The sequence below is a fragment of the Salvelinus fontinalis genome, unplaced genomic scaffold, assembly GCF_029448725.1.
Source record: "Salvelinus fontinalis isolate EN_2023a unplaced genomic scaffold, ASM2944872v1 scaffold_0475, whole genome shotgun sequence".
Lineage (NCBI taxonomy): Eukaryota > Metazoa > Chordata > Actinopteri > Salmoniformes > Salmonidae > Salvelinus > Salvelinus fontinalis.
Window position 1 is genome coordinate 86,564 of NW_026600684.1, and position 18,437 is coordinate 105,000.

Below are 18,437 nucleotides of genomic sequence, written 5' to 3' on the forward strand. Positions count from 1 at the left end.
CTTTCCACCTGGCTACCCCTACCCCGGTCAACAGCACTGCCCTCCCCTCTGCTACTCGCCCAAGCCTTCCCCATTTCTCTTTCTCCCAAATACAGTCAGCTGATGTTCTGAAAGAGCTGCAAAATCTGGACCCTTACAAATCAGCCGGGCTAGATAATCTGGACCCTTTCTTTCTAAAACTATCTGCTGAAATTGTTGCCACCCCTATTACTAGCCTTTTCAACCTCTCTTTCGTGTCGTCTGAGATTCCCAAAGATTGGAAAGCAGCTGCGGTTATCCCCCTCTTCAAAGGGGGGGGACACTCTTGACCCTAACAGCTACAGACCTATATCTATCCTACCCTGCCTTTCTAAGGTCTTCGAAAGCCAAGTCAACAAACAGATTACCGACCATTTCGAATCCCACCATACCTTCTCCACTATGCAATCTGGTTTCAGAGCTGGTCATGGGTGCACCTCAGCCACGCTCAAGGTCATAAACGATATCTTAACCGCCATCGATAGGAAACAATACTGTGCAGCCGTATTCATTGACCTGGCCAAGGCTTTTGACTCTGTCAATCACCACATCCTAATCGGCAGACTCGACAGCCTTGGTTTCTCTAATGATTGCCTCGCCTGGTTCACCAACTACTTCTCTGATCGAGTTCAGTGTGTCAAATCGGAGGGTCTGTTGTCCGGGCCTCTGGCAGTCTCTATGGGGGTGCCACCGGGTTCAATTCTTGGACCGACTCTCTTCTCTGTATACATCAATGATGTCGCTCTTGCTGCTGGTGATTCTCTGATCCATCTCTACGCAGACGACACTATTCTGTATACTTCTGGCCCTTCTTTTGACACTGTGTTAACAACCCTCCAGGCGAGCTTCAATGCCATACAACTCTCCTTCCGTGGCCTCCATTTGCTCTTAAATACAAGTAAAACTAAATGCATGCTCTTCAACCGATCGCTGCCTGCACCTGCCCGCCTGTCCAACATCACTACTCTGGACGGCTCTGACTTAGAATATGTGGACAACTACAAATACCTAGGTGTCTGGTTAGACTGTAAACTCTCCTTCCAGACTCACATCAAACATCTCCAATCCAAAGTTAAATCTAGAATTGGCTTCCTATTCCGCAACAAAGCATCCTTCACTCATGCTGCCAAACATACCCTTGTAAAACTGACCATCCTACCAATCCTCGACTTCGGTGATGTCATTTACAAAATAGCCTCCAAAACCCTACTCAATAAATTGGATGCAGTCTATCACAGTGCCATCCGTTTTGTCACCGTTTTGTCACCAAAGCCCCATATACTACCCACCACTGCGACCTGTACACTCTCGTTGGCTGGCCCTCGCTTCATACTCGTCGTCAAACCCACTGGCTCCAGGTCATCTACTTGCTAGGTAAAGTCCCCCCTTATCTCAGCTCGCTGGTCACCATAGCAGCACCTACCTGTAGCACGCGCTCCAGCAGGTATATCTCTCTGGTCACCCCCAAAACCAATTCTTCCTTTGGCCGCCTCTCCTTCCAGTTCTCTGCTGCCAATGACTGGAACGAACTACAAAAATCTCTGAAACTGGAAACACTTATCTCCCTCACTAGCTTTAAGCACCAGCTGTCAGAGCAGCTCATAGATTACTGCACCTGTACATAGCCCATCTATAATTTAGCCCAAACAACTACCTCTTTACCTACTGTATTTATTTATTTATTTATTTTGCTCCTTTGCACCCCATTATTTCTATCTCTACTATCTCTACTTTTTTTCTTTTTTTATACTTGCGATATTGTATTTACTTCGCCAGCATGGCCTTTTTATATTTTTATTTATTTATATATATATTTTGTTTGCCTTCACCTCCCTTATCTCACCTCACTTGCTCATATTGTATATAGACTTATTTTTCACTGTATTATTGACTGTATGTTTGTTTTACTCCATGTGTAACTATGTGTTGTTGTATGTGTCGAACTGCTTTGCTTTATCTTGGCCAGGTCGCAATTGTAAATGATGTTCTCAATTTGTTCAAGTTCTCAAAATGTTCTCAATTTGCCTACCTGGTTAAATAAAGGTGAAATAAAAAATAAAAATAAAACTTAAAGTTAGCTTTTTTACATGGCACATATTGCACTTTTACTTTCTTCTCCAACACTGTGTTTTTGCATTATTTAAACCAAATTGAGCATGTTTCATTATTTATTTGAGACTAAATAGATTTTATTTATGTAATATATTAAGTTAAAATAAAAGTGTTCCTTGTTCATTCAGTATTGTTGTAATTGTCATTATTACAAATATATATATATATATAAAATCGGCTGATTAATCGGTATCAGATTTTTTTGGTCCTCCAATAATCGGTATCGGCATTGAAAAATCATAATCGGTGTCACGTCTGCTCCCGCTCTTCCCTCCCCTGGCGCTTGAGGGCGCCAGGCTGCCCTGCATCACGCACTCCTGCCATCCCTCGTCACGCGCTTCAGCGATATTGGACTCACTTATCATCTGTTTATTACCTCCCCTATATTTGTCAGTTTCCCTGCTGATGCATTAATTGTTTTTGTCTTTGTTACCCTTGTGCTGACGCTGTTCCTGTCTCGTTCCATGTTCGTTCCTTAGTAAATGTTTGACTCCCCGTATCTTCGTCGTCTCTCCAGCGTCAATTCATGTGACAATCGGTCGACCTCTACTGTATACCAACCCTACCTTGTCACAACACAACTGATTGGCTCAGAAGGAAATAAATTCCACAAATTTACTTTTAACAAGGCACACATGTTAGTTGAAATGCATTCCAGGTGACTACCTCATGAAGCTGGTTGAGAGAATGCCAAGAGTGTGCAAAGCTGTCATCAAGGCAAAGGGTGGCTACTTTGAAGAATCTCAAATAGAAAATATATTTTGATTTGTTTTACACTTTTTTGGTTACTGCATTATTCCATATGTGTTATTTCATAGTTTTGATGTCTTCACTATTATTCTACAATGTAGAAAATAGTAAAAATACAGAATGAGTAGGTGTGTCCAATCTTTTGACTGGTACTGAATGTATTCAAATAGGTATATGTTTTACAAATTCCTATTATAGCAAAAATGTAAATCATTCTTACCTTGAAACAGCTGCACCCAAGAGTCCTGTATGGTCTGCCAGTCCTCTCCAGTGGACTGGTGTTTTCCCTCTCTCCCCATCCCAGACCTGCAGGTGGAACACCAGGTCAGCAGAGGGGGCTCTGCTCTGTCCATACAGATAACAGAGGGGGGGTTCCACACCTGGCTGCTGCTAGGTCCTCTCTCCATACTGCCCTGGGGAGAGAGAGAGAGGGGGTTCAGACAGGTGTCTCTATTGGGGAGGGAGGAGAGAGAGGGGAGAGAGGGGAGAGAGAGAGGAGGGGGGGAGAGGGGAGGGAGAGAGAGAGAGAGAGGGCTCAAACAGGCGTCTCTATTGGGGAGGGAGGAGAGAGCGGGGAGAGAGAGAGAGAGGGAGGGCTCAAACAGGTGTCTCTATTGGGGAGGGAGGAGAAGGGTGGGAGAGGGGAGGGAGAGAGAGGAGGGAGAGGGGAGAGAGAGAGGAGGGAGAGAGAGGAGTGAGAGAGGAGAGAGAGAGGAGGGAGAGAGGGGAGAGAAAGAGAGGAGGGAGAGAGGGGAGGGAGGAGAGGGGGGGAGAGAGGGGAGGGAGAGAGAGAGGAGGGAGAGAGAGAGAGAGGAGGGAGAGAGGGGAGAGAGAGAGAAAGGGGAGAGAGGGGAGAGAGAGAGGAGAAAGTGAGAGAGGAGAGGAGGGGGAGATTTGATTCGATTTTTATTAGGATCTCTATTAGTCCTCATTTGGACTAATCTTCCAAGGTTCCTTAAACATTAAAATACAATTTAAAATACGATCACATTTTCACATATAACACACTGTTACAAACAGACATAACATACACTAACATATTGACCAGCTAAATACTCTAACAGTCTGAAAATATATTGATTCTTCATCTACTATAGTCATATACACAACATTTCTATGTATTATATTTAAATGGTTTTAAAGTATTGTTTAAATTAATATATTGAGAGGTTTCTGGTTTGCTCAGTTCAATTATTCAATTTCTTTATTGCTCTAAATCGAAATGTTATTTTGCCTGTTTCTCTTTTCTGTCTGGATAACAATCTATTCCTAGTATTTACTGAATGTCTCTTACCAACTGAATACCGTTGTGAATAGAGTTTGGCCGTTTTAAATGGTGTATAATATGAAATAAAATAAGCATGTTTTTATCTTGTTGATTGATGACCAATCAAGAGCATTGAGCATGACTCCAACAGAAGAACCACATCTCCACCTTAAAACAATCCTTGCTGCTTTGTTCTGTGTATTCTGCAGCCTCCTGACTTCACTTGATGATGCATTTCCCCAGACCACAGAACAGTAGGTCACCTGACTCCCAATCACTGCTTGTGTTATTTGACCACAGAACAGTAGGTCACCTGACTCCCAATCACTGCTTGTGTTATTTGACCACAGAACAGTAGGTCACCTGACTCCCAATTACTGCTTGTCTTATTTGACCACAGAGCAGTAGGTCACCTGACTCCCAATTACTGCTTGTGTTATTTGACCACAGAACAGTAGGTCACCTGACTCCCAATTACAGCTTGTGTTATTTGACCACAGAACAGTAGGTCACCTGACTCCCAATTACTGCTTGTCTTATTTGCTTCAGATTCTTTCCTGGTAAATATTTAGCTGTCCTTCTGATCCTGCATGCTGTTTTAATATTTTTTTCACATAGATTAGTTATTTGAGATGACCATGATAAGCAGTCGTCTAACTGCACTCCTAGTAGTTTGGTTTCTGCCACTTCCTCAGTTGTCTCACTGCACTCCTAGTAGTTTGGTTTCTGCCACTTCCTCAGTTGTCTAACTGCACTCCTAGTAATTTGGTTTCTGCCACTTCCTCAGGTGTCTCACTGCACTCCTAGTAGTTTGGTTTCTGCCACTTCCTCAGTCGTCTAACTGCACTCCCGGTAGTTTGGTTTCTGCCACTTCCTCAGTCGTCTATCTGCACTCCTAGTAGTTTGGTTTCTGCCACTTCCTCAGTTGTCTAACTGCACTCCTAGTAGTTTGGTTTCTGCCACTTCCTCAGTTGTCTAACTGCACTCCTAGTAGTTTGGTTTCTGACACTTCCTCAATTTGTACTCTCCACATACTTAATTGTATCCAATGCTGTGCTGGCCTTTTCTTAGTGGAACAGACCAACATAACTTTGGTTTTCTTGGTGTTTAAAACAAGTTTGTTCCGGCAAACCCACTCCCTGATATTCTCCAAATCTCCTTGTAAAGCCTGCTGTACCTGTTGAACCGATTGTCTTGCTGTATAAATTGTAGTTTCATCTGCAAATATAGTAGCTTGAGTTTCAGATAAGGCATAAGGAAGGTCGTTGATATATATGAAATAAAGAATTGGACCAAAGCAGCTGCCCTGCGGTATTCCACAGTTTAAAGCATGAGAGGAAGAAAATTAGCCATTGATATAGGTGGGCTGTTTCCTGTCAGTTAGATATGACTTTACCCAATGCTACCTCCTTAAAACCACAACCAAACTCTATATAAATCTGCTGTAGTCCAGACCAGAGTCATATCTCTCTCTGTGTAAACTCTATATAACTCTGTGTAGTCCAGACTAGAGTCATATCTCTGTCTGTGTAAAGTCTATATAACTCTGCTGTAGTCCAGACCAGAGTCATATCTCTGTCTGTGTAAAGTCTATATAACTCTGCTGTAGACCAGACCAGAGTCATATCTCTGTCTGTGTAAACTCTATATAACTCTGCTGTAGACCAGACCAGAGTCATATCTCTGTCTGTGTAAAGTCTATATAACTCTGCTGTAGACCAGACCAGAGTCATATCTCTGTCTGTGTAAACTCTATATAACTCTGCTGTAGGTCTCTGTTTGTTGGTGTTGTTTACCCTCCAGGTCTCTGTTGGTGTTGTTTATCCTCCAGGTCTCTGTCTGTCTGTAGGTGTTGTTTACCCTCCAGGTCTCTGTCTGTCTGTTGGTGTTGTTTACCCTCCAGGTCTCTGTCTGTCTGTCGGTGTTGTTTACCCTCCAGGTCTCTGTCTGTCTGTAGGTGTTGTTTATCCTCCAGGTCTCTGTCTGTAGGTGTTGTTTACCCTCCAGGTCTCTGTCTGTCTGTTGGTGTTGTTTACCCTCCAGGTCTCTGTCTGTCTGTTGGTGTTGTTTACCCTCCAGGTCTCTGTCTGTTGGTGTTGTTTACCCTCCAGGTCTCTGTCTGTCTGTTGGTGTTGTTTACCCTCCAGGTCTCTGTCTGTCTGATGGTGTTGTTTACACTCCAGGTCTCTGTTGGTGTTGTTTACCCTCCAGGTCTCTGTCTGTTGGTGTTGTTTACCCTCCAGGTCTCTGTCTGTTGGTGTTGTTTACCCTCCAGGTCTCTGTCTGTCTGTTGGTGTTGTTTACCCTCCAGGTCTCTGTCTGTTGGTGTTGTTTACCCTCCAGGTCTCTGTCTGTTGGTGTTGTTTACCCTCCAGGTCTCTGTCTGTCTGTTGGTGTTGTTTACCCTCCAGGTCTCTGTCTGTTGGTGTTGTTTACCCTCCAGGTCTCTGTCTGTCTGATGGTGTTGTTTACACTCCAGGTCTCTGTTGGTGTTGTTTACCCTCCAGGTCTCTGTCTGTAGGTGTTGTTTATCCTCCAGGTCTCTGTCTGTCTGTTGGTGTTGTTTACCCTCCAGGTCTCTGTCTGTCTGTTGGTGTTGTTTACCCTCCAGGTCTCTGTCTGTCTGTTGGTGTTGTTTATCCTCCAGTTCTCTGTCTTTCTGTTGGTGTTGTTTACCCTCCAGGTCTCTGTCTGTTGGTGTTGTTTATCCTCCAGGTCTCTGTCTTTCTGTTGGTGTTGTTTATCCTCCAGGTCTCTGTCTGTAGGTGTTGTTTACCCTCCAGGTCTCTGTCTGTCTGTAGGTGTTGTTTACCCTCCAGGTCTCTGTCTGTTGGTGTTGTTTACCCTACAGGTCTCTGTCTGTTGGTGTTGTTTACCCTCCAGGTCTCTGTCTGTTGGTGTTGTTTATCCTCCAGGTCTCTGTCTGTTGGTGTTGTTTACCCTCCAGGTCTCTGTCTGTCTGTTGGTGTTGTTTATCCTCCAGGTCTCTGTCTTTCTGTTGGTGTTGTTTATCCTCCAGGTCTCTGTCTGTAGGTGTTGTTTACCCTCCAGGTCTCTGTCTGTAGGTGTTGTTTACCCTCCAGGTCTCTGTCTGTCTGTTGGTGTTGTTTACCCTCCAGGTCTCTGTCTGTCTGTCGATGTTGTTTATCCTCCAGTTCTCTGTCTGTTGGTGTTGTTTATCCTCCAGGTCTCTGTCTATAGGTGTTGTTTATCCTCCAGGTCTCTGTCTGTTGGTGTTGTTTACCCTCCAGGTCTCTGTCTGTTGGTGTTGTTTATCCTCCAGGTCTCTGTCTGTTGGTGTTGTTTATCCTCCAGGTCTCTGTCTGTTGGTGTTGTTTACCATCCAGGTCTCTGTCTGTTGGTGTTGTTTATCCTCCAGGTCTCTGTCTGTCGGTGTTGTTTATCCTCCAGGTCTCTGTCTGTTGGTGTTGTTTATCCTCCAGGTCTCTGTCTGTCTGTTGGTGTTGTTTACCCTCCAGGTCTCTGTCTGTCTGTCGATGTTGTTTATCCTCCAGTTCTCTGTCTGTTGGTGTTGTTTATCCTCCAGGTCTCTGTCTGTCTGTAGGTGTTGTTTACCCTCCAGGTCTCTGTCTGTTGGTGTTGTTTACCCTCCAGGTCTCTGTCTGTAGGTGTTGTTTACCCTCCAGGTCTCTGTCTGTAGGTGTTGTTTACACTCCAGGTCTCTGTCTGTTGGTGTTGTTTATCCTCCAGGTCTCTGTCTGTCTGTTGGTGTTGTTTACCCTCCAGGTCTCTGTCTGTTGGTGTTGTTTACCCTCCAGGTCTCTGTCTGTTGGTGTTGTTTACCCTCCAGGTCTCTGTCTGTCTGATGGTGTTGTTTACACTCCAGGTCTCTGTTGGTGTTGTTTACCCTCCAGGTCTCTGTCTGTAGGTGTTGTTTATCCTCCAGGTCTCTGTCTGTCTGTTGGTGTTGTTTACCCTCCAGGTCTCTGTCTGTCTGTTGGTGTTGTTTACCCTCCAGGTCTCTGTCTGTCTGTTGGTGTTGTTTATCCTCCAGTTCTCTGTCTTTCTGTTGGTGTTGTTTACCCTCCAGGTCTCTGTCTGTTGGTGTTGTTTATCCTCCAGGTCTCTGTCTTTCTGTTGGTGTTGTTTATCCTCCAGGTCTCTGTCTGTAGGTGTTGTTTACCCTCCAGGTCTCTGTCTGTCTGTAGGTGTTGTTTACCCTCCAGGTCTCTGTCTGTTGGTGTTGTTTACCCTACAGGTCTCTGTCTGTTGGTGTTGTTTACCCTCCAGGTCTCTGTCTGTTGGTGTTGTTTATCCTCCAGGTCTCTGTCTGTTGGTGTTGTTTACCCTCCAGGTCTCTGTCTGTCTGTTGGTGTTGTTTATCCTCCAGGTCTCTGTCTTTCTGTTGGTGTTGTTTATCCTCCAGGTCTCTGTCTGTAGGTGTTGTTTACCCTCCAGGTCTCTGTCTGTAGGTGTTGTTTACCCTCCAGGTCTCTGTCTGTCTGTTGGTGTTGTTTACCCTCCAGGTCTCTGTCTGTCTGTCGATGTTGTTTATCCTCCAGTTCTCTGTCTGTTGGTGTTGTTTATCCTCCAGGTCTCTGTCTATAGGTGTTGTTTATCCTCCAGGTCTCTGTCTGTTGGTGTTGTTTACCCTCCAGGTCTCTGTCTGTTGGTGTTGTTTATCCTCCAGGTCTCTGTCTGTTGGTGTTGTTTATCCTCCAGGTCTCTGTCTGTTGGTGTTGTTTACCATCCAGGTCTCTGTCTGTTGGTGTTGTTTATCCTCCAGGTCTCTGTCTGTCGGTGTTGTTTATCCTCCAGGTCTCTGTCTGTTGGTGTTGTTTATCCTCCAGGTCTCTGTCTGTCTGTTGGTGTTGTTTACCCTCCAGGTCTCTGTCTGTCTGTCGATGTTGTTTATCCTCCAGTTCTCTGTCTGTTGGTGTTGTTTATCCTCCAGGTCTCTGTCTGTCTGTAGGTGTTGTTTACCCTCCAGGTCTCTGTCTGTTGGTGTTGTTTACCCTCCAGGTCTCTGTCTGTAGGTGTTGTTTACCCTCCAGGTCTCTGTCTGTAGGTGTTGTTTACACTCCAGGTCTCTGTCTGTTGGTGTTGTTTATCCTCCAGGTCTCTGTCTGTCTGTTGGTGTTGTTTATCCTCCAGGTCTCTGTCTTTCTGTTGGTGTTGTTTATCCTCCAGGTCTCTGTCTGTAGGTGTTGTTTACCCTCCAGGTCTCTGTCTGTTGGTGTTGTTTACCCTCCAGGTCTCTGTCTGTTGGTGTTGTTTATCCTCCAGGTCTCTGTCTGTAGGTGTTGTTTACCCTCCAGGTCTCTGTCTGTCTGTTGGTGTTGTTTACCCTCCAGGTCTCTGTCTGTCTGTTGGTGTTGTTTACCCTCCAGGTCTCTGTCTGTCTGTCGATGTTGTTTATCCTCCAGTTCTCTGTCTGTTGGTGTTGTTTATCCTCCAGGTCTCTGTCTATAGGTGTTGTTTATCCTCCAGGTCTCTGTCTGTTGGTGTTGTTTACCCTCCAGGTCTCTGTCTGTTGGTGTTGTTTATCCTCCAGGTCTCTGTCTGTTGGTGTTGTTTATCCTCCAGGTCTCTGTCTGTTGGTGTTGTTTACCATCCAGGTCTCTGTCTGTTGGTGTTGTTTATCCTCCAGGTCTCTGTCTGTCGGTGTTGTTTATCCTCCAGGTCTCTGTCTGTTGGTGTTGTTTATCCTCCAGGTCTCTGTCTGTCTGTTGGTGTTGTTTACCCTCCAGGTCTCTGTCTGTCTGTCGATGTTGTTTATCCTCCAGTTCTCTGTCTGTTGGTGTTGTTTATCCTCCAGGTCTCTGTCTGTCTGTAGGTGTTGTTTACCCTCCAGGTCTCTGTCTGTTGGTGTTGTTTCCCCTTCAGGTCTCTGTCTGTAGGTGTTGTTTACCCTCCAGGTCTCTGTCTGTAGGTGTTGTTTACACTCCAGGTCTCTGTCTGTTGGTGTTGTTTATCCTCCAGGTCTCTGTCTGTCTGTTGTTGTTTACCCTCCAGGTCTCTGTCTGCCGGTGTTGTTTACCATCCAGGTCTCTGTCTGTCTATAGGTGTTGTTTATCCTCCAGGTCTCTGTCTGTTGGTGTTGTTTACCCTCCAGGTCTCTGTCTGTTGGTGTTGTTTACCCTCCAGGTCTCTGTCTGTCTATAGGTGTTGTTTACCCTCCAGGTCTCTGTCTGTTGGTGTTGTTTATCCTCCAGGTCTCTGTCTGTTGGTGTTGTTTACCCTCCAGGTCTCTGTCTGTTGGTGTTGTTTATCCTCCAGGTCTCTGTCTGTTGGTGTTGTTTATCCTCCAGGTCTCTGTCTGTTGGTGTTGTTTATCCTCCAGGTCTCTGTCTGTTGGTGTTGTTTACCATCCAGGTCTCTGTCTGTTGGTGTTGTTTATCCTCCAGGTCTCTGTCTGTCGGTGTTGTTTACCCTCCAGGTCTCTGTCTGTAGGTGTTGTTTACCCTCCAGGTCTCTGTCTGTCTGTTGGTGTTGTTTACAGTCCAGGTCTCTGTCTGTTGGTGTTGTTTATCCTCCAGGTCTCTGTCTGTCTGTTGGTGTTGTTTACCCTCCAGGTCTCTGTCTGTCTGTTGGTGTTGTTTACCCTCCACGTCTCTGTCTGTTGGTGTTGTTTATCCTCCAGGTCTCTGTCTGTTGGTGTTGTTTACCCTCCAGGTCTCTGTCGGTGTTGTTTACCCTCCAGGTCTCTGTCTGTCGGTGTTTATCCTCCAGGTCTCTGTCTGTCGGTGTTGTTTACCCTCCAGGTCTCTGTCTGTCTGTTGGTGTTGTTTATCCTCCAGGTCTCTGTCTGTCTGTCGATGTTGTTTACCCTCCAGGTCTCTGTCTGTCGGTGTTTATCCTCCAGGTCTCTGTCTGTCGGTGTTGTTTACCCTCCACGTCTCTTTCTGTTGGTGTTGTTTATCCTCCAGGTCTCTGTCTGTCGGTGTTGTTTACCCTCCAGGTCTCTGTCTGTTGGTGTTGTTTACCCTCCAGGTCTCTGTCTGTTGGTGTTGTTTATCCTCCAGGTCTCTGTCTGTCGGTGTTGTTTACCCTCCAGGTCTCTGTCTGTCTGTAGGTGTTGTTTACCCTCCAGGTCTCTGTCTGTTGGTGTTGTTTACCCTCCAGGTCTCTGTCTGTTGGTGTTGTTTACCCTCCAGGTCTCTGTCTGTTGGTGTTGTTTGCCCTCCAGGTCTCTGTCTGTTGGTGTTGTTTGCCCTCCAGGTCTCTGTCTGTTGGTGTTGTTTATCCTCCAGGTCTCTGTCTGTTGGTGTTGTTTGCCCTCCAGGTCTCTGTCTGTCTGTTGGTGTTGTTTATCCTCCAGGTCTCTGTCTGTAGGTGTTGTTTACCCTCCAGGTCTCTGTCTGTTGGTGTTGTTTACCCTCCAGGTCTCTGTCTGTCGGTGTTTATCCTCCAGGTCTCTGTCTGTCTGTAGGTGTTGTTTATCCTCCAGGTCTCTCTCTGTCTGTTGGTGTTGTTTACCCTCCAGGTCTCTGTCTGTTGGTGTTGTTTACCCTCCAGGTCTCTGTCTGTCTGTTGGTGTTGTTTATCCTCCAGGTCTCTGTCTGTAGGTGTTGTTTACCCTCCAGGTCTCTGTCTGTAGGTGTTGTTTACCCTCCAGGTCTCTGTCTGTCTGTAGGTGTTGTTTATCCTCCAGGTCTCTGTCTGTAGGTGTTGTTTACCCTCCAGGTCTCTGTCTGTCTGTAGGTGTTGTTTACCCTCCAGGTCTCTGTCTGTCTGTTGGTGTTGTTTATCCTCCAGGTCTCTGTCTGTCTGTAGGTGTTGTTTACCCTCCAGGTCTCTGTCTGTCTGTTGGTGTTGTTTATCCTCCAGGTCTCTCTCTGTTGGTGTTGTTTACCCTCCAGGTCTCTGTCTGTTGGTGTTGTTTACCCTCCAGGTCTCTGTCTGTTGGTGTTGTTTACCCTCCAGGTCTCTGTCTGTCGGTGTTTATCCTCCAGGTCTCTGTCTGTCTGTAGGTGTTGTTTATCCTCCAGGTCTCTGTCTGTTGGTGTTGTTTACCCTCCAGGTCTCTGTCTGTAGGTGTTGTTTACCCTCCAGGTCTCTGTCTGTCTGTAGGTGTTGTTTATCCTCCAGGTCTCTGTCTGTAGGTGTTGTTTACCCTCCAGGTCTCTGTCTGTCTGTAGGTGTTGTTTACCCTCCAGGTCTCTGTCTGTCTGTTGGTGTTGTTTATCCTCCAGGTCTCTGTCTGTTGGTGTTGTTTACCCTCCAGGTCTCTGTCTGTCTGTTGGTGTTGTTTACCCTCCAGGTCTCTGTCTGTCTGTTGGTGTTGTTTATCCTCCAGGTCTCTGTCTGTTGGTGTTGTTTACCCTCCAGGTCTCTGTCTGTCTGTTGGTGTTGTTTATCCTCCAGGTCTCTGTCTGTTGGTGTTGTTTACCCTCCAGGTCTCTGTCTGTAGGTGTTGTTTACCCTCCAGGTCTCTGTCTGTTGGTGTTGTTTACCCTCCAGGTCTCTGTCTGTCTGTAGGTGTTGTTTACCCTCCAGGTCTCTGTCTGTAGGTGTTGTTTACCCTCCAGGTCTCTGTCTGTCTGTAGGTGTTGTTTACCCTCCAGGTCTCTGTCTGTCTGTAGGTGTTGTTTACCCTCCAGGTCTCTGTCTGTTGGTGTTGTTTATCCTCCAGGTCTCTGTCTGTAGGTGTTGTTTACCCTCCAGGTCTCTGTCTGTTGGTGTTGTTTACCCTCCAGGTCTCTGTCTGTTGGTGTTGTTTACCCTCCAGGTCTCTGTCTGTTGGTGTTGTTTACCCTCCAGGTCTCTGTCTGTTGGTGTTGTTTACCCTCCACGTCTCTGTCTGTCTGTTGGTGTTGTTTACCCGCCAGGTCTCTGTCTGTTGGTGTTGTTTACCCTCCAGGTCTCTGTCTGTCTGTAGGTGTTGTTTACCCTCCAGGTCTCTGTCTGTCTGTTGGTGTTGTTTATCCTCCAGGTCTCTGTCTGTTGGTGTTGTTTACCCTCCAGGTCTCTGTCTGTCTGTTGGTGTTGTTTACCCTCCAGGTCTCTGTCTGTTGGTGTTGTTTACCCTCCAGGTCTCTGTCTGTAGGTGTTGTTTACCCTCCAGGTCTCTGTCTGTTGGTGTTGTTTACCCTCCAGGTCTCTGTCTGTCTGTTGGTGTTGTTTACCCTCCAGGTCTCTGTCTGTTGGTGTTGTTTATCCTCCAGGTCTCTGTCTGTTGGTGTTGTTTATCCTCCAGGTCTCTGTCTGTTGGTGTTGTTTACCCTCCAGGTCTCTGTCTGTCTGTTGGTGTTGTTTACCCTCCAGGTCTCTGTCTGTTGGTGTTGTTTATCCTCCAGTTCTCTGTCTGTAGGTGTTGTTTACCCTCCAGGTCTCTGTCTGTTGGTGTTGTTTGCCCTCCAGGTCTCTGTCTGTTGGTGTTGTTTACCCTCCAGGTCTCTGTCTGTAGGTGTTGTTTACCCTCCAGGTCTCTGTCTGTCTGTCGGTGTTGTTTATCCTCCAGGTCTCTGTTTTTGGTGTTGTTTACCCTCCAGGTCTCTGTCTGTAGGTGTTGTTTATCCTCCAGGTCTCTGTCTGTCTGTAGGTGTTGTTTATCCTCCAGGTCTCTGTCTGTCTGTAGGTGTTGTTTATCCTCCAGGTCTCTGTCTGTAGGTGTTGTTTACCCTCCAGGTCTCTGTCTGTCTGTAGGTGTTGTTTATCCTCCAGGTCTCTGTCTGTTGGTGTTGTTTACCCTCCAGGTCTCTGTCTGTTGGTGTTGTTTACCCTCCAGGTCTCTGTCTGTCTGTTGGTGTTGTTTATCCTCCAGGTCTCTGTCTGTTGGTGTTGTTTACCCTCCAGGTCTCTGTCTGTCTGTTGGTGTTGTTTACCCTCCAGGTCTCTGTCTGTTGGTGTTGTTTACCCTCCAGGTCTCTGTCTGTTGGTGTTGTTTACCCTCCAGGTCTCTGTCTGTTGTTGTTTATCCTCCAGGTCTCTGTCTGTCTGTAGGTGTTGTTTATCCTCCAGGTCTCTCTCTGTCTGTCTGTTGTTTACCCTCCAGGTCTCTGTCTGTCTGTCGATGTTGTTTATCCTCCAGTTCTCTGTCTGTTGGTGTTGTTTATCCTCCAGGTCTCTGTCTGTTGGTGTTGTTTATCCTCCAGGTCTCTGTCTGTTGGTGCTGTTTATCCTCCAGGTCTCTGTCTGTAGGTGTTGTTTACCCTCCAGGTCTCTGTCTGTTGGTGTTGTTTACCCTCCAGGTCTCTGTCTGTTGGTGTTGTTTATCCTCCAGGTCTCTGTATGTCTGTTGTTGTTTACCCTCCAGGTCTCTGTCTGCCGGTGTTGTTTACCCTCCAGGTCTCTGTCTGTCTATAGGTGTTGTTTATCCTCCAGGTCTCTGTCTGTTGGTGTTGTTTACCCTCCAGGTCTCTGTCTGTTGGTGTTGTTTATCCTCCAGGTCTCTGTCTGTTGGTGTTGTTTATCCTCCAGGTCTCTGTCTGTTGGTGTTGTTTATCCTCCAGGTCTCTGTCTGTTGGTGTTGTTTACCATCCAGGTCTCTGTCTGTTGGTGTTGTTTATCCTCCAGGTCTCTGTCTGTCGGTGTTGTTTATCCTCCAGGTCTCTGTCTGTTGGTGTTGTTTATCCTCCAGGTCTCTGTCTGTCTGTTGGTGTTGTTTACCCTCCAGGTCTCTGTCTGTCTGTCGATGTTGTTTATCCTCCAGTTCTCTGTCTGTTGGTGTTGTTTATCCTCCAGGTCTCTGTCTGTCTGTAGGTGTTGTTTACCCTCCAGGTCTCTGTCTGTCTGTAAGTGTTGTTTATCCTCCAGGTCTCTGTCTGTTGGTGTTGTTTATCCTCCAAGTCTCTGTCTGTTGGTGTTGTTTACCCTCCAGGTCTCTGTCTGTTGGTGTTGTTTATCCTCCAGGTCTCTGTCTGTCTGTTGGTGTTGTTTACCCTCCAGGTCTCTGTCTGTCTTTTGGTGTTGTTTACCCTCCAGGTCTCTGTCTGTCGGTGTTGTTTATCCTCCAGGTCTCTGTCTATAGGTGTTGTTTACCCTCCAGGTCTCTGTCTGTCTGTTGGTGTTGTTTACAGTCCAAGTCTCTGTCTGTTGGTGTTGTTTATCCTCCAGGTCTCTGTCTGTTGGTGTTGTTTATCCTCCAGGTCTCTGTCTGTCTGTTGGTGTTGTTTACCCTCCAGGTCTCTGTCTGTCTGTTGGTGTTGTTTATCCTCCAGGTCTCTGTCTGTCGGTGTTGTTTACCCTCCAGGTCTCTGTCTGTCTGTTGGTGTTGTTTACCCTCCAGGTCTCTGTCTGTCGGTGTTGTTTATCCTCCAGGTCTCTGTCTGTAGGTGTTGTTTACCCTCCAGGTCTCTGTCTGTTGGTGTTGTTTACCCTCCAGGTCTCTGTCTGTCGGTGTTTATCCTCCAGGTCTCTGTCTGTCTGTAGGTGTTGTTTATCCTCCAGGTCTCTCTCTGTCTGTTGGTGTTGTTTACAGTCCAAGTCTCTGTCTGTTGGTGTTGTTTATCCTCCAGGTCTCTGTCTGTTGGTGTTGTTTATCCTCCAGGTCTCTGTCTGTCTGTTGGTGTTGTTTATCCTCCAGGTCTCTGTCTGTCGGTGTTGTTTACCCTCCAGGTCTCTGTCTGTCTGTTGGTGTTGTTTACCCTCCAGGTCTCTGTCTGTCGGTGTTGTTTATCCTCCAGGTCTCTGTCTGTAGGTGTTGTTTATCCTCCAGGTCTCTGTCTGTTGGTGTTGTTTACCCTCCAGGTCTCTGTCTGTAGGTGTTGTTTACCCTCCAGGTCTCTGTCTGTTGGTGTTGTTTACCCTCCGGGTCTCTGTCTGTAGGTGTTGTTTACCCTCCAGGTCTCTGTCTGTTGGTGTTGTTTACCCTCCAGGTCTCTGTCTGTCTGTTGGTGTTGTTTACCCTCCAGGTCTCTGTCTGTCTGTTGGTGTTGTTTACCCTCCAGGTCTCTGTCTGTCTGTTGGTGTTGTTTATCCTCCAGGTCTCTGTCTGTTGGTGTTGTTTATCCTCCAGGTCTCTGTCTGTAGGTGTTGTTTACCCTCCAGGTCTCTGTCTGTCTGTAGGTGTTGTTTACCCTCCAGGTCTCTGTCTGTCTGTTGGTGTTGTTTATCCTCCAGGTCTCTGTCTGTTGGTGTTGTTTATCCTCCAGGTCTCTGTCTGTCTGTTGGTGTTGTTTACCCTCCAGGTCTCTGTCTGTTGGTGTTGTTTACCCTCCAGGTCTCTGTCTGTTGGTGTTGTTTACCCTCCAGGTCTCTGTCTGTCGGTGTTTATCCTCCAGGTCTCTGTCTGTCTGTAGGTGTTGTTTATCCTCCAGGTCTCTCTCTGTCTGTTGGTGTTGTTTACCCTCCAGGTCTCTGTCTGTTGGTGTTGTTTACCCTCCAGGTCTCTGTCTGTCTGTTGGTGTTGTTTATCCTCCAGGTCTCTGTCTGTCTGTAGGTGTTGTTTATCCTCCAGGTCTCTGTCTTTCTGTTGGTGTTGTTTATCCTCCAGGTCTCTGTCTGTTGGTGTTGTTTACCCTCCAGGTCTCTGTCTGTAGGTGTTGTTTACCCTCCAGGTCTCTGTCTGTTGGTGTTGTTTACCCTCCAGGTCTCTGTCTGTAGGTGTTGTTTACCCTCCAGGTCTCTGTCTGTCTGTAGGTGTTGTTTATCCTCCAGGTCTCTGTCTGTAGGTGTTGTTTACCCTCCAGGTCTCTGTCTGTCTGTAGGTGTTGTTTACCCTCCAGGTCTCTGTCTGTCTGTTGGTGTTGTTTATCCTCCAGGTCTCTGTCTGTTGGTGTTGTTTACCCTCCAGGTCTCTGTCTGTCTGTTGGTGTTGTTTACCCTCCAGGTCTCTGTCTGTCTGATGGTGTTGTTTACACTCCAGGTCTCTGTCTGTCTGTTGGTGTTGTTTACCCTCCAGGTCTCTGTCTGTTGGTGTTGTTTATCCTCCAGGTCTCTGTCTGTCTGTTGGTGTTGTTTACCCTCCAGGTCTCTGTCTGTCTGTCGGTGTTGTTTACCCTCCAGGTCTCTGTCTGTCTGTTGGTGTTGTTTACCCTCCAGGTCTCTGTCTGTCTGTTGGTGTTGTTTACCCTCCAGGTCTCTGTCTGTAGGTGTTGTTTACCCTCCAGGTCTCTGTCTGTCTGTTGGTGTTGTTTACCCTCCAGGTCTCTGTCTGTCTGTTGGTGTTGTTTATCCTCCAGGTCTCTGTCTGTAGGTGTTGTTTACCCTCCAGGTCTCTGTCTGTCTGATGGTGTTGTTTACCCTCCAGGTCTCTGTCTGTCTGTAGGTGTTGTTTACCCTCCAGGTCTCTGTCTGTAGGTGTTGTTTACCCTCCAGGTCTCTGTCTGTCTGTAGGTGTTGTTTATCCTCCAGGTCTCTGTCTGTTGGTGTTGTTTACCCTCCAGGTCTCTGTCTGTCTGTTGGTGTTGTTTACCCTCCAGGTCTCTGTCTGTTGGTGTTGTTTACCCTCCAGGTCTCTGTCTGTTGGTGTTGTTTACCCTCCAGGTCTCTGTCTGTTGTTGTTTATCCTCCAGGTCTCTGTCTGTCTGTAGGTGTTGTTTATCCTCCAGGTCTCTCTCTGTCTGTTGGTGTTGTTTACCCTCCAGGTCTCTGTCTGTTGGTGTTGTTTACCCTCCAGGTCTCTGTCTGTCTGTTGGTGTTGTTTACCCTCCAGGTCTCTGTCTGTTGGTGTTGTTTACCCTCCAGGTCTCTGTCTGTCTGTTGGTGTTGTTTATCCTCCAGGTCTCTGTCTGTAGGTGTTGTTTACCCTCCAGGTCTCTGTCTGTCTGATGGTGTTGTTTACCCTCCAGGTCTCTGTCTGTCTGTAGGTGTTGTTTACCCTCCAGGTCTCTGTCTGTAGGTGTTGTTTACCCTCCAGGTCTCTGTCTGTCTGTAGGTGTTGTTTATCCTCCAGGTCTCTGTCTGTTGGTGTTGTTTACCCTCCAGGTCTCTGTCTGTCTGTTGGTGTTGTTTACCCTCCAGGTCTCTGTCTGTTGGTGTTGTTTACCCTCCAGGTCTCTGTCTGTTGGTGTTGTTTACCCTCCAGGTCTCTGTCTGTTGTTGTTTATCCTCCAGGTCTCTGTCTGTCTGTAGGTGTTGTTTATCCTCCAGGTCTCTCTCTGTCTGTTGGTGTTGTTTACCCTCCAGGTCTCTGTCTGTTGGTGTTGTTTACCCTCCAGGTCTCTGTCTGTCTGTTGGTGTTGTTTACCCTCCAGGTCTCTGTCTGTTGGTGTTGTTTACCCTCAAGGTCTCTGTCTGTCTGTAGGTGTTGTTTATCCTCCAGGTCTCTGTCTGTAGGTGTTGTTTATCCTCCAGGTCTCTGTCTGTCTGTAGGTGTTGTTTACCCTCCAGGTCTCTGTCTGTCTGTTGGTGTTGTTTATCCTCCAGGTCTCTGTCTGTTGGTGTT

General features: G+C 46.8%; 1 protein-coding gene across 12 annotated transcripts in view; it reads right to left on the reverse strand.

The window, feature by feature from the left end:
• The window catches only part of LOC129846200 (axin-1-like), a 70,592-nt gene that overhangs the window by 40,046 nt on the left and 12,109 nt on the right, over positions 1-18,437 (reverse strand). For 11 of the 12 annotated variants that reach the window (XR_008758220.1, XR_008758223.1, XR_008758221.1 and 8 more), the window contains exon 2: positions 3,101-3,293. The gene's annotated coding sequence lies outside the window, so the exon portion shown is untranslated. Of the gene's footprint in view, positions 1-3,100; positions 3,294-6,079; positions 9,175-18,437 lie in introns of those variants that run through there. The other variant, XM_055914189.1, reaches the window with a different exon arrangement.